The sequence below is a fragment of the Macaca nemestrina genome, chromosome 3 (genome assembly GCF_043159975.1).
Source record: "Macaca nemestrina isolate mMacNem1 chromosome 3, mMacNem.hap1, whole genome shotgun sequence".
NCBI classification, from domain to species: Eukaryota; Metazoa; Chordata; class Mammalia; order Primates; family Cercopithecidae; genus Macaca; species Macaca nemestrina.
Genome location: NC_092127.1, coordinates 94932901 through 94948868, shown reverse-complemented (window position 1 = coordinate 94948868; position 15968 = coordinate 94932901).

The following is a 15968-nucleotide window of genomic DNA, read 5'->3' as shown; positions in this document are numbered from 1 at the left end:
AGGATCTAGAACTAGAAATACCATTTGACCCAACCGTCCCATTACTGGGTATATATCCAAAGGATTATACATGCTGCCATAAAGATACATGCACATGTATGTTTACTGCGGCACTATTCACAATAGCAAAGACTTGGAACCAACCCAAATGTCCATCAATGACAGACTGGATTAAGAAAATGTGGCACATATACACCATGGAATACCATGCAGCCATAAAAAAGGATAAGTTCGTGTCCTTTGTAGGGACATGGATGCAGCTGGAAACCATCATTCTCAGCAAACTGTCACAAGAACAGAAAACCAAACACTGCATGTTCTCACTCATAGGTGGGAATTGAACAATGAGATCACTTGGACACAGGAAGGGGAACATCACACACCCGGGCCTGTTGTGGGGTGGGGGGAGGGGGGAGGGACAGCATTAGGAGATATACCTAATGTAAATGACGAGTTAATGGGTGCAGCACACCAACATGGCACATGTATACATATGTAACACGTTGTGCACATGTACCCTAGAACATAAAGTATAATAAAAAAATAAAATAAAATAAATAAATAAATTAGATACAGTAAGAAATTAACAATAACTAATAATAAAATAGAACAATTCTAATCATATTTCAGCATCTCTTCTCCTGCACTGCAGGCCCATTATTAAGCAAAATAAGCGTTGCTTGAATACAACAACTGTGATACTGTGTCAGTCAATCTGTTAACTGAGAGGGCTAAAGCAAATAACAGGCAGGCCGCCAGTTGCATCTGCAGTGTGGATATGCTGGAGAAAGGGATGATTCACGTCCTGGGAGGGAGACAGCAGGATAATGTAAGATTTCATCACACTATTCAGAACAGTGTGCAATTGAAGACCAAAGAATTTATTATTTCTACAATTTTTCATTTAATACTTTCAGACTGCAGTTGATCTCCGATAACACACTGCAGGTAGCAAAACCACACAGAAGGGGAACTACTGTATTGCTGTTTTTGCAGCAGCAATAATAGCTAAGACTTAGAGAGTGCTTACAAAAACATGTAGACACAGTTTTAAGTGGTATACATACCTAAATTAGTTCATTTGATCCTTACAACAACCTTACAAAGTGGGTTCTATTTTATCCTTATTTTACATATAGGAAAATGAGGCACAGAGAGAGGTTAACTGCCCAAAGCCACACAATCAGGAAATGGTAAAGTGAGGTTTTAGCCAATAATCCTAACTCATAAATCTGTGTGCTTCACCTCTGAGTCTCTTGAATATAATATTAGTAAGAGAGGAATAGTAATAAGAATCTGATCCGGAATGCAGTCACGGGCTACAGAATGACATTGCAGTCAATGATGAACCGCATATACGACAGTGGTCTCGTAAGATTATAATGGAGCTGAAAAATTCCTATCACCTAGTGACGTCTAGCTGTCATGAAGTTGTAGCACAGTTATTATTTTTACAAATTTAGTGTAGCTTAGGTGTACGGTGTTTCTGAAGTCTATACTAATGTACAGTTATGTCCTAGACCCTTACATTCACATACCACTCACTCACTGACTCACCCGGTGATATAGTCTGGATGTTTTCCCCTCTAAATCTCATGTTGAATTATAATCCCCAATGTTGGAGGTGAGGCCTGGTGAGACGTGATGGGATCTTAGAGGCAGATCTCTCATGACGTGGTGCTGTCCTCGCAATAGTGAGTGAGTTTTCATGAGATCTCATTGTTGACAAGTGTGTGGCTGCAGGGAGCCGTGGCTCACACCTGTAATCCCAGCACTTTGGAAGGCTGAGTTGCGCAGATGGCTTGAGCTTAGGAGTTTGATACCAGCCTGGGCAATATAGCAATGCCCTGTCTCTACAAAAATAAAACAAAATAGCTGGGCTTGGTGCTGCCCACCTGTAGTCCCAGCTACTCAGGAGACTGAGGTGGGAGGATTACTTGAGCCTGGGAAGGTCATGACTTCAGTGAGCCAAGATCATCCCACTGCACTCCAGCCTGGCCAACCAAGCAAGACCCTGTCTCAAAAGGAATAAATAAAACGTAAAAAACATAAAAAGCGTGTGACACATGTTCCCCCCACCCCTCGCCACTGTCTCTTGCTCCCACTCTTGCCATATAATACACTGTCTCCCCCTTTGCCTTCCACCACGATTGTAAGCTTCCTGAGGCTTCACCCAAAGTCAAGCAGGTGCCTGGTACCATGCTTCCTGTATAGCCTGCAGAACTGAGAGCCAATTAAACCTCTTTTATTTATAAATTATCCAGTCTCAGGTTTTCGCGTTTTGTTCATTTGTTTGTTTGTTTGTTTGTTTGTTTGTTTGTTTGTTTTTAGATAGAGCTTCCCTCTGTCACCCAGGCTGGAGTGCAGTGGCGCAATCTCAGCTCACTGCAACCTCAGACTTCCAGGTTCCAGCGATTCTCCTGCCTCAGCCTCCCAAGTAGCTGGGATTACAGGCACATGCAACCACACCTGGCTAATTTTTTGTATTTTTAGTAGAGACGGGGTTTCACCATGTTGGCCAGGCTGGTCTCAAACTCCCTACCTCAGGTGATCCATCTGCCTTGGCCTCCCAAAGTGCTGGGATTACAGCCATGAGCCACCACACCCAGTCTCAGGTATTTCTTTATGGCAATACAATAATGGCCTAACACACCTGCCACATTCCAGTCTAGTAAGCTCCATTTATGGTAAGTGCCCTATACAGTTCTACCACTTTTAAACTTTTATATCATATTTTTACTGCACTCTTCCTGTGGTTAGATACACAACTACTTACCATTGTGTTATAATTGCCTATAGTATTCAGTTCAGTGACATACTGTACAAATTTGTAGCCTAGAAGCAATAGGCTATGCCATATAGCTTAGGTGTGTAATGGACTATGCCATCTAAGTTCGTGTAAGTACACTCTATGATTGATGTCTGCACGATAAAATCACCTAACAATACATTTCTTGGGATGTATCCCTGTCACTCAGCAACACATGACTGTATATTAAGTGTATACAGTAGAAATAATTATTATAACCTCTATTTTGGATAAGTTCTACTTTAAAGTAACCAACATCACTACCATACATTGTAGACACTGATATTATTTTTAGATTCATTTTCACATTTGAGAAACCAACCAGCAAAAAAATCCCCTCTTGCAGAATCAGTTTCTATAGATAAATATTTAAAATGAAACAAAAAATATGAAGACTCTGCACCAACTTGTAACAAGAAAATAATGAATTTAATCCAAGATCTTTATTTTTTTTTTTAACTGGTTTTCTTTAAGTAGTAAATCCCTTATAACCTTTCAAAGACATTGGATTAAAGGGAGATTTATCTTTTTCTTTAAAAACAGTTTGTATGTAAAAGTTTGGAAATTCCCCAGCTCTGGGTGATAAAAGGTTCAGGTTTACACAAATGTATCATTCTTTGAATGTGAATTAATTATATCAAACATTAAATAATATGAATTTCAAGGTATTTTCTCGATAAAAATACCAAACCTGCATATTAGCACCTTTGAGACAATTTAGCACCAATCGTTGTTGTATTTGCTATCATTGTTTTCCCTTCAACTAAAATGTTTTCCTATTTTATGATTGATTTAGATTTATATTCTACAAGGATATTAATTTTAGTTACATGATCTTATATCAAGAATTATAGAGCTTAAGTTACATTAATGTCTTATACCATAAGAGATAAAAATTGATCTTTTACGAATTTTTTCTTTTGCAATTGTTGTGTTTCTAATTTCTTTATAAACAGGCTTAATTGTTTTTAATAAACCTCAAAAATATCAATATAAACATTAGAGCCAACACCAAAGCTATGACAACAGAGTATGTTTTTCAAAGAATCAATGACTTTGAGTAATAGAATAGAAGCAAGAGAATAGAAGCAGCAATTATGAGGTACCTGGAATTGCATTCGATATTTTAATGTATCATCTTATTTCCATGATTCTTGAAGTGTGGCTACTAGTGCACCTACATAATCAGCAGGGTACTTGTTAGAAATGAAAATTCTCAGACCCACCTCAGACTTACTCAATCTGAAATGCTGGAGGTGAAGGCCAGCAATCACAGTTTTAACAAGTCTTGTAACAATCCAATTTAATCTTCACAATGACTCTTTGAAATTAATACTTTCTGCACTTTATAAACAAAATTTAACCAACATTCCAATGGTACAAAAAGAGAGAGAGAGGCAGAGAGAGAGATCCAATTGTATGCTGCCTATGAGGGACATATTTTAGATTTAAAGACACAAACAGGTTAAAAGTAAAAGGATGGACCTGACACAGTGGCTGTAATCCCAGCACTTTGGGTGGCCTAGCGGGGTGGATCACCTGAGGTCAGGAATTTGAGACCAGTCTGGCCAACCTGGTGAAATCCCATCTCTATTAAAAATACAAAAAAAAAAAATTAGTTGGGCGTGGTGGCGCATCCTGGTAAACCCAGCTACTTGGCAGGCTGAGGAAGAATTGCTTTAACCCAGGAGATGGGGGTTGCAGTGAGTGGAGATTGTGCCACTGCACTCCAGCCTGGACAACAGAGTCAAACTCCATCTCAAAAAAGAAAAAAAAAAGAGTAAACGATGAAAACAATACTATACATGGTATACAATTAATAGCCACAAGAGAGGTGAAGTGGGTATGCTAACACCACACAGAACAGAATTTAAGACAAAACGTATTACTAAAGACAAAGAGTAGCATGTATAGTGATTAATGTATAAATTCATCAGACAGATACAACAATTATAAACATACACATCTAACAACTGAGCCCCAAAGTATGCAAATTTAAAGAATTAAAAGGAGGAAGAGACACTTCAAAAGTAATAATGGAGGCCGGGAGCCGTGGCTCACACCTGTAATCCCAGCACTTTGGGAGGCCGAGGCGGGCGGATCACGAGGTCAGGAGATCGAGACCATCCTGGCGAACATGGTGAAACCCCATCTCTACTAAAAATACAAAAAAATTAGCCAGGCGTGGTGGCAGGCGCATGTAGTCCCAGCTTCTAGGGAGGCTGAGGCAAGAGAATGGCGTGAACTCAGGAGGTGGCAGAGCTTGCAGTAAGCGGAGATCGCGCCACTGCACTCCAGCCTGGGCCACAGTGTGAGACTCCGTCTCAAAAAAAAAAAAAGTAATAATGGAGGATTCAAAATCTCACTCGAAAATGGATAGAGCAACTAGATAGAAAAATCAACATGGATAGAGACAATCAGGATAATACTGCCAACAATCTTGACCTACTATTTATAGCAAACTCCAGCCAACAACAGCAGAATAATGCTCAAGTGTACATGGAACATTTCCCAGGACAGACCATATGTTAGTTCACAAAGCAAGTCTCAGTTAATTTAAAAGAATTGATATCAGTCAGGCACAGTGGCACACATCTGTAGTCCCAGCTACTCAAGAGACTGATGTGGGAGGATGACTTGAGAGCAGAAGTTCGAGGCTGTAGTGCACTGTGGTGATCATGCCTATGAACAGCCATTGTGCTCCAGCCTAGGCAATTCAGCAAGACATCATCTTTAAAAATAAAAATAAGAATAGAAAAAATTGGTATCACACAAAATATATTATCTGACTATAAGGGAATTAAATAAGTCAAAAACTGGAGAAAATACGGGAAATCTACAGATATTTAGAAATTTTAAAATGTACCTCTGAATAACCTGTGAATCAAAGAAGAAATCACAAGAGAAATTAGAAAATATTTTGAGTTGGATAAAAATGAAAACCTGGGCAGGCATGGTGGCTCTTGCCTGTAATCCCAGCACTTTGAGAGGCTGAGGTGGGAGGATCACTAGAGCCCAGGAGTTTGAGACCAGCCCTGGCACATAGTGAGACTCCAACTCCACAAAAAAAATTTAAAAAATTAGTCAGGCATGGCGGCTTATACCTATAGTCCCAGCAACTCAGGAGGCTGAGGTGGGAAGATCATTTGAGCCTGGGAAGGTCAGGCTGCAGTGAGCCATGATCACATGACTGCACTCTGGCCTGAACAACAGAGTAAGAAGAAAGAAAGAAAAGAAAGAAAGAAAGAAAGAAGGAAAGAAAGAAAGAAAGAAAGAAAGAAAGAAAGAAAGAAAGAAAGAAAGAAAGAAAGAAAGAAAGAAAGAAAGAAAGAAAGAAAGAAAGAGACAGAGAAAGAAAGAGAAAGAAAGAGAGAAAGAAAGAATCAAAAGATAAAAAAGGAGAGAGACAGAGAGAGAGAAAGAAAGAAAGAAAGAAAGAAAGAAAGAAAGAAAGAAAGAAAGAAAAAGAAAGAAAAGAGAGAAAGAGAAATAAAAGAGAAAGAAGAAAGAAAGAAAGAAAGAAAGAAAGAAAGAAAGAAAGAAAGAAAGAGAAAGAAAGAGAAAGAGAGAAAGAAAGAATCAAAAGATAAAAAAGGAGAGAGACAGAGAGAGAGAAAGAAAGAAAGAAAGAAAGAAAGAAAGAAAGAAAGAAAGAAAGAAAGAAAGAAAAAGAAAGAAAAGAGAGAAAGAGAAATAAAAGAGAAAGAAGAAAGAAAGAAAGAAAGAAAGAAAGAAAGAAAGAAAGAAAGAAAGAAAGAAAGAAAGAAAGAAAGAAAGAAAGAAAGAAAGAAAGAAAGAAAGGAGGCCGGGCGCGGTGGCTCAAGCCTGTAATCCCAGCACTTTGGGAGGCCGAGACGGGCGGATCACGAGGTCGGGAGATCGAGACCATCCTGGTTAACACGGTGAAACCCCGTCTCTACTAAAAAATACAAAAAACTAGCCGGGCGAGGTGGCGGGCGCCTGTAGTCCCAGCTACTCGGGAGGCTGAGGCAGGAGAATGGCGTAAACCCGGGAGGCGGAGCTTGCAGTGAGCTGAGATCCGGCCACTGCACTCCAGCCTGGGTGACAGAGCGAGACTCTGTCTCAAAAAAAAAAAAAAAAAAAAAAGAAAGAAAGAAGGAAAGAAAGAAAGGGAGAAGGAGACAGAGAAGGAGAGAAGGAAGGAAGGAAGGAAAGAAGGAAGGAAGGAAGGAAGGAAGGAAGGAAGGAAGGAAGGAAGGAAGGAAGGAAGGAAGGAAGGAAGGAAGGAAGGAAGGAAGGAAGGAGAAAGGAAGGAGGGAGGGAAGGAAAGCAAGCATTATATATCACAACTTATGAGATCATAATTTAAGTTTATGACAGCTTAAATCAGGAATAACTAAAATGTGTAGAAAAGCTAAATAAACCTAACAAGTGAGGAAATTGAACTAGTAATTAAAAATCTTTACACAATGAAAAGGCCAGGTCCAAATGGCCTCACTGATAAATTCTACCAGACATTTAAAATACTTCATCAATTCTTAACAAATTCTTCTAGAAAATAAAAAGGAGGTCACACCGTTCAATCTATGAGGCACTATCTTCATATTCGAAGAGAAGAAAAAGTAACCAAGAAAAAAGAAGACACAAATGACCAAATCAGAAAAGGAAAGAGGAGACATCACTAATAGTGATAGGGAAATACTGTGAATGATTTTATGGCAACAAATTAACTTAGACCAGGTGCAGTGGCTCACACCTGTAACCCCAACACTTTGGGAATTCAAAGTGGGCAGGTCATTTGAGGCCAGAAGTTCAAGACCAGGCTGGGCAACATGGTGAAACCCTGTCTCCACTAAAAATACAAAAATTAGCTGGGTGTGGTGGTGCATGCCTGTAAACCCAGCTACTCCGGAGGCTGAGGCATGAGAATTGCTTGAGCCTGGGAGGTGGAGGTTACAGTGAGCTGAGATTGCATCACTGCACTCCAGACTGGAAGACAGAGTAACAAAAGAAAAAGAAAAGAAAAGAAAGAAAATAAGTAACTTAGAGGAAAGAAAATTTTTGAAAAAAGAAAAATGTTACTAAAATTGACTCAATAGAAAATATTAATATAACCACAGTAAAAAGAAATTGAATTTGTAGTTTAAAACCTTCCCACAAAAATAAAGCTCAAGCACAGATAACCTCACTGGTGAATTCTAACAGACATTTAAAGAAGAAAGAATATCAATCCCTCATAAAATCTTTCTCAAGACAGAGGAGAAGCTTTTCAACATTTTGTATGAAGTCGATATTACTGTGATAACAAAGCCAGACAAAAATATCACAAGAACACTACAGACCAACATTCTTCATGAATATACACACAAAATCTTCAACAAAGTATTAGTGAATCAAATCCAAAAACATACAAAAAAAGAGAATGCACCATGACCAAGTGGTATTTAAACCCAAATGCATGATTAGTTTAACATCCAAATATTAATTCGTATGATACTTTACTAATTAGAACTAAAAATGCACACACAATCCTCTTAATAAATGCATAAACATCACTTGGCAAAATCCAAGATCCATCCGTGATTTTAAAAGAAAACTATCAACAAATAAGAAATAAAAAGAAACTTCCTTGCTCTGATAAAAGAAATCCATGAAAAACCTAAAGCTTTCCCCCTACTATACTATAGTGAATAAGGCAAAGATGTCTGCTCTCATCACTCCTATTTATCATTGTACTGGAAATTCTAGCCAGGGTAATCTGTCAAGAAAAAAAAAAAAATGAATGAATGAATAAATAAAATACATAAATATTGGGTTAAATCTTTATTTAACCCAATTGGGTTTAAGTACCACCTGGTCATGGTGCAGTATCTTGTTTATATGCATGAGAAAGAAAGAGGTAAAAAAAAACTCTTTATTCATGGGCAACATAATTGTGTATGTAGAAAATTCCAAAGAATCCACCAACAAAGCTACGAAACCAATAAGTTCAGCAATGTTGCGGGACAAAATTTCAATATACGAAAGTTAATCGTACTTCTAAATATTAGATATGAACCCTGAAATAAATTTTTTTAAAAAATTTCATTCACAGTGGCATAAAAAAACAAATAAGAATACATTTGGCCAGGCATGGTGGCTCACACCTGTAATCCCAACACTTTGGGAAGCCAAGGCGGGTAGACCACTTGAGGCCAGGAGTTCGAGGCCAGGAGTTCAAGGCTATCTTCACCAACATGGCAAAACCCCATCCCTATTAAAAACACAAAAATTAGCCGGGCGTGGTGGTTCTCACCTGGAATCCCAGCAACTCAGGAGGCTGAGGCAGGAGAATCCCTTGAACCCAAGAGGCAGAGGTTGCAGTGAGCTGAGATTGTGCCACTGCACTCCAGCCTGGGTGACGGAGACAAACAAAAAAAAGAATACATTTAACAAAAGACGTGCAAGACTTGTACAAATGAAATGTAAAATATTGCTGAGAAAAATTAAATATCTACATAAATGGAGAGATATGCCACGTTTATCAATTGGAAGACAAGATTATCAACATGGCTATTCTCCTCAAATTGATCTAAATATTCAACACAATCCCTATCAAAATTCCAACAAGCTGTTTTACAGACGTTGACAAGTTGATCCCAAATTGTATGCAAAAATGCAAAGGATTCAGTATAGCAAAATAATCTAAAACAAAGCAAAGCTCATACTACCCCATTCCAAAACTCTCTATAAAGTTATTGTAATCCGGGCAATGTGGTTGGCATGCAGAGAGACATTTAGGTCAATTAAATTAAGTTGAGAGTCCAAACATAAATATTTTTGGTCTATGGGTTAAAACTAAGACAAAGGTGCCACGGCAACTCAACAGGGAAAGGATAATCTTTTTAGCAATTGAAATCTATGTACAAAACAATGAATTTAGACTGCTAACTCACAAAATAACACAAAAATTAACTCAAAACTTAGCCTTCAACATAAGACTAATTAAACATAAACTAAAAATTCTTGGAATAAAATATTTTGAGAAAATTTGCATGGCTTTGGGCTATTCAAATTCTTTTAGATACATCAAGAGCATGATCCATAAGGAAAAAAAAAAATGGAGACAGGTTCAAGATGACTGACTAGAAATATTATTTGCCAGTTCTCCTCAGAAATAAAACCCAAAATTACAAACAGATTATCATAATTTGAATAGAATATCAACGAGAGAGTACTAGAACCCAATGGAGAGCTCATGGGGAAAAATAAACTGAGGCACAAAAAAAGAAGGAAGTAAGGGGCCAAGTCGGGCCATCAGACATTGTCTGGAATCCCTGAGGGACCTGGCATTGGGTGGAAAGGGTAAATGGGAGGGTTTGGGCTCCCCTCACCTCTATGGCAGACTGCTGGTATATAAACTGTAGGAGAGCTCCTCTGCCCTCATGATGGCAGACACCAGTCAGGGCGGTGATTTGGGGACTTTTTGAGGGCATTACACTAGACAGTGATCTTTCGTAGGGGCACTTGCCCTTTCCCCAGACTCGAGTATCTGCAGCGAGGCGCCATTGTAGGGGTGCAGCTATTGCGGGACTGAATTCTGCCCAAGGAACCTCAGCCCTTGGTTTTCCATGTCCTGGGAGCTCCCATAGACATTCGCTAGCACTCGCTAGGAGGCCGGTAATGGCACAGTAGTGTCTGGACCCAAGGGAGCTTCAGGGTTCCCAGCCATCTAACCCTCCGTGGAGCACTACTCCTAATGGAAGGGAAAGTGCACCACACCAATGGGACAGCTCTTGGGACAAAGGAAACCAAAGTGTATGCTTCCCAGTACCCAAAACTCCCTGCTTGGGGCTTTGATTGGCAGCTCTCCTTCCAGCAGACACACTCCATGCTGGGCTCTGCAAGTGAGGAATGAAATCCCATTTTACCAGTTGAGCAGCCTCAGTACTTGAGTCTGACATAGAGAAGGAGACTTCTCCTCTCTCTCTGCTCACCACTGCTGATGCGACTGTTGCTGCCAACAAGAAGCTGGCATGAGCAAGCGGGAGGCAGCCTGTGTGGGCCTGTGAGAGGAGACTGCATCCCCAGGGGCAATGTGACCTCTGAGCCGAGATTAGCAAGAAAGGCAGAACCCCTTCCTCTCTCTGCACAGAACTGTGAAGGAGAACAGGAGGGCCAAGGAGCTGTGTGTTTGGGACTGTGGGGAAGACTGCACTGCAGCCATTTCCAGATGGCACAGAGGCTTAGTGTTGAGCCACAAGGTAGGCATCTCCTACAGTTCTGGGCTACATTGCAGCATAGTAATAAACAGCTGTGTCTGACCAAACTGAATATCCAGAGCATCTGGATGGAAATATGACAGGGAAGTAGATCACACTGCTGCACGCTGCACGCCGAGGCCATGGTACGAGGACAGCCCCTATCTGCCTTGCAGAGAGCTCAGCGTGTTTCACGAGGGGTCCAATGACTCCTCTGCCACCGTTGTCAGGGTTGGTGCTTATATCTGGAAGAGTGTTTCCAACAGTGTTCCATTGTCCCCATCACTTTCAGGTATACCAATAAAATTTAGATTTGGTCTTTTCACGTAGTCCCATATTTCTTGGAGGCTTGGTTCGTTGTTTTTTTGTTTTTGTTTTTGTATCTTTTTTCTCTAACCTTCTCTTCTCACTTTATTTCATTAATTTGATCTTCAGTCACTGAAACCCTTTCTTCTGCTTGATCGAATCAGCTATTGAAGCTTTTGCATGCGTCACAAAGTTCTCGTGCCATGGTTTTCAGCTCCATCAGGTCATTTAAGGTCTTCTCTACACTGTTCATTCTAGTTAGCCATTCGTCTAACCTTTTTTCAAGGTTTTTAGCTTCCTTGCAATGGGTTCGAACATCCTCCTTTAGCTCGAAGAAGTTTGTTATTACTGACCTTCTGAAGTCTACTTCCGTGAGCTTGTCAAAGTCATTCTCTGTCCAGCTTTGTTAGGTTGGTAGCAAAGAGCTGCAATCCTTTGAAAGAGAAGAGGCACTCTGGTTTTTAGAATGTTCAGCTTTTCTGCTCTGGTTTCTCCCCATCCTTGTGGTTTTATCTACCTTTGGTCTTTGGTGTTGGTGACCTACAGATGGGGTTTTGGTGTAGATGTCCTTTTCATTGATGTTGATGCTATTTCTTTCTGTTTGTTAGTTTTCCTTCTAACAGTCAGGTCCCTCAGCTGCAGATATGTTGGAGTTTGCTGGAGGTCCACTCCAGACACTGTTTGCCTGGGTATCACCAGCAGAGGCTGCAGAACAGCAAATATTGCAGAACAGCAAATATTGCTGCTGGATCCTTCCTTTGGAAGCTTCGTCCCAGAGGGGCACCCGCCTATATGAGGTGTCTGTCGGCCCCTACTGGGAGGTATCTCCCAGTTAGCCTACATGGGGGTCAGGCACCCACTTGAGCAAGCAGTCTGTCCACTCTCAGAGCTCAAACGCCATGCTGGGGGAACCACTGCTCTCTTCAGAGTTGTCAAACAGGGACACTTAAGTCTGCAGAAGTTGCCTGCTGCCTTTTGTTCTGCTGTGCCCTGCCCCCAGATGTGGAGTCTATAGAGGCAGTAGGCCTTGCTGAGCTGCAGTGGGCTCTGCCCAGTTCAAGCTTCCCAGCCACTTTGTTTACCTACTCAAGCCTCAGCAATGGCGGATGCCCCTTCCCCAGCCAGGCTGCCATCTGGCAGTTCGATCTCAGACTGCTGCGCTAGCAGTGAGCAAGGCTCCGTGGGCATGGGACCCACCAAGCCCGGCATAGGAAAGGATTTCCTTGTGTGCTGGTTGCTAAGACCTTGGGAAAAGTGCAGTATTTGGGCAGAAGTGTCCCGTTTTTCCAGGTACACTCTGTCACGGCTTCCTTTGGCTAGGAAAGGAAATCCCCTGGCACCTTGTACTTCCCAGGTGAGGTGATGCCCCACCCTGCTTCAGCTTACCCTCCGTGGGCTGCACCCATGGCCAACCAGGCCCAGTGAGATGAACCAGGTACCTCAGTTGGAAATGCAGAAATCACCCGTCTTCTGCATTGATCACACTGGGAGCTGCAGACCAGAGCTATTCCAATTCAGCCATCTTGGAATGGACTCTGTGAATAATATGTCTTGTAAAGGATTTCTCATCAATAATTTTTTTCAAAGCACTTTTGAAATCCAAAGGCAAAAAGACAAATTACTCAATCTAAAAATAGGCAAAATACTTAGACATTTCACCAAAGAAAATATATAAATGGCCAACATGATAGGAAATATTAGGTGTCAACTTCATCGGACCAAGGGATGCCTAAATAGGTAGTAAAGTATTGTTTCTGGATATGTCTGTGAGGGTATTGCTAGAGAAGACTGACATTTCTGTTGGTGGGCTGGGAGAGGAAGACCCACCCTCAATGTGGGTGGGCACACTAGCCACTGCCAGAGTGGCCAGAATAGAACAGGTGGATGATGGTGGGATAAGTTTGCTTGCTGAGTCTTCTGGCTCTCTTTCTTCTTTTCATGCCAAATTGTTGCTTTTGTTCCCCCTGTCTTTTGACATTAAACTCCAGATTCTTGAACCTCTGCACTCTGGGACATGCACCAGCAGCTTTCCAGGCATTATCAGATCTTCAGGCACAGACTGAAGGCTGCACTGTTGGTTTCTCTGATTTTGAGGCTTGTGAACTTGGATTGAGCCACTACCAGCTTGTCTCTTTCCTTGGCTTGCAGATGGCATATAATGGGACTTCACCTCATGATCATGTGAGCCAATTATCTCTAATAAACTATTTCTTATGTATACATATATCCCATTCGTTCTGTCCCTCTGGAGAACTCTGACTAAAAGAGACGTTAGTGCCAGGAGTGGTTCTAGAGGAAGAGAATTTTAAGGATGAACTTCCTTAGTTTGTTTCGTGGTTTCGGGAGTCGGCTCTCTAATCTGATTAGACCTAAAAGTGCTAAGGACTCTACTTCTTTTTTTCTCCTAATTTTACTTTAATTTCTGGGATGCATGTGCAGAATATGCAGGTTTATTACATAAGTATGCATGTGCCATGGTGGTTTGCTATACCTATCAACCCATCATCTAGGTTTTAAGCCCCTCATGCATTAGGTTTTTGTCCTAATGCTCTCCCTCCCCTTGTCCCCCATCCCCCAACGGGACCTGGTGTGTGATGTTCCCCTCCCTGTGTCCATGTGTTCTCATTGTTCAACTCCCACTTATGAGTGAGAACAGGCAGTGTTTGGTTGTCTGATCCTGTGTTACTTTGCTGAAAATGATGACTTCCAACTTCATCCACGTCCACGCAAAGGGCATGAACTCATTCTTTTTTATGGCTTCATGGTATTCCATGGTGTATATGTGCCACATTTTCTTTATCCAGTCTATCATTGATGGGCATTTAGGTTGGTTTCAAGTCTTTGCTATTGTAAATAGTGCTGCAATAAACATATGTGTTCATATGTCTTTATACTACAATGATTCATAATCCTTTGGGTATACATACAGTAATGGGATTGCTGGGTCAAATGGTATTTCTGGTTCTAGATCCTTGAGGAATTGCCACACTCTCTTCCACAATGGTTGAACTAATTTACACTCCCACTAACAGTGTAAAAGCGTTCCTATTTCTCCACAGTCTCACTGGCATTGGTTGTTTCCTGACTTTGTAATAATCACCATTCTAACTGGCATGACATGGTTTCTTATTGTGGTTTTGATTTGCATTTCTCTAATGACCAGGGATGATGAGCTTCTCTTCATATGTTTGTTGGCTGCATAAATGTCTTCTTTTGAGAAGTGTCTGTTCATATTCTTCTCGCACTTTTTGATGGTTTTTTTTTTCTTGTAAATTTGTTTAGGTTCCTTGTAGATTTGGGAAATCAGACCTTCGTCAGATGGGTAGATTGCAAAAACGTTCTCTCATTCTGCAGGCTGCCTGTTCAGTCTGATGATAGTTTCTTTTGCTGTGCAGAAGCTCTTTAGTTTGATTAGATCCCATTTGTCAATTTTGGCTTTTGTTGCAGTTGCTTTTGGTGTTTTAGTCGTGAAGTTTTTGCCCATGTCTATGTCCTGAATGGTATTGCATAGGTTTTCTTCTAGGTTTTTTTGGTTTTGGGTTTTACATTTAAGTCTTTAATCCACTTTGAGTTAATTTTTGTATAAGGTGTAATTTTGTATACTTTTATATAAGGTATAAATTTTGTATAAGGTGTAAGGAAGGGGTCCAGTTTCTGTTTTCTCCATATGGTTAGCCAGTTTACCATCACTATTTACTAAACAGGGAATCCTTTCCCCAATGCTTGTTTTTGTAAGGTTTGTTGAAGATCAGATGGTTGTAGATGTGTAGTGTTATTTCTGATGCCTCTGTTCTGTTCCATTGGTCTATAAATCTGTTTTGGTACCAGTACCATTCTGTTTTGGTTATGTACCCTTGTAGTATAGTTTGAAGTCAAATAGCATGATGCCTCCAGCTTTGTTCTTTTGCTTAGGAGTGTCTTGGCTATACTGGCTCTTTTTTGGTTCTATATGAAATTTAAAGTAATTTTTTCTAATTCTGCAAAGGAAGTCACTGGTAGCTTGATGGGAATAGCATTGAATCTATGTATTACTTTGGGAATTATGGCCATTTTCACAATATTGATTCTTCCTGTCCATGAACATGAAATTTTTTTTGAGGCCAGCATCATCATGATACCAAAGCCTGCCAGATACACAACAAAGAAAAGAAAATTTCAGGCCAATATCCCTGATAAACATAGATGTGGAAATCCTCAATAAAATACTGGCAAACCTAATCCAGCAGCACATCAAAAAGCTTATCCACCACGATCAAGTTGGCTTCATCCCTGGGATGCAAGCCTGGTTTAACACACACAAATTAATAAACATAATCCATCACATAAACAGAAACAATGACAAAAACCAAATGATTATCTCAATAGATGTAGAAAAGGCCTTCAATAAAATTCAACATCACTTCATGTTAAAAACTCTCAATAAACTAGGTATTGATGGAACATATCTCAAAATAATAAGAGCTGTTTATGACAAACCCATAGTCAACATCATACTGAATGGGCAAAAGCTGGAAGCATTCCCTTTGAAAACCCGCACAAGACAAAGATGGCTTCTCTCACCCCTCCTATTCAACATAGCATTGGAGGTTCTGGCCAGGGCAATCAGGCAAGAGAAAGAAATGAAGCATATTCAAATAGGAAGAAAGAAAGTC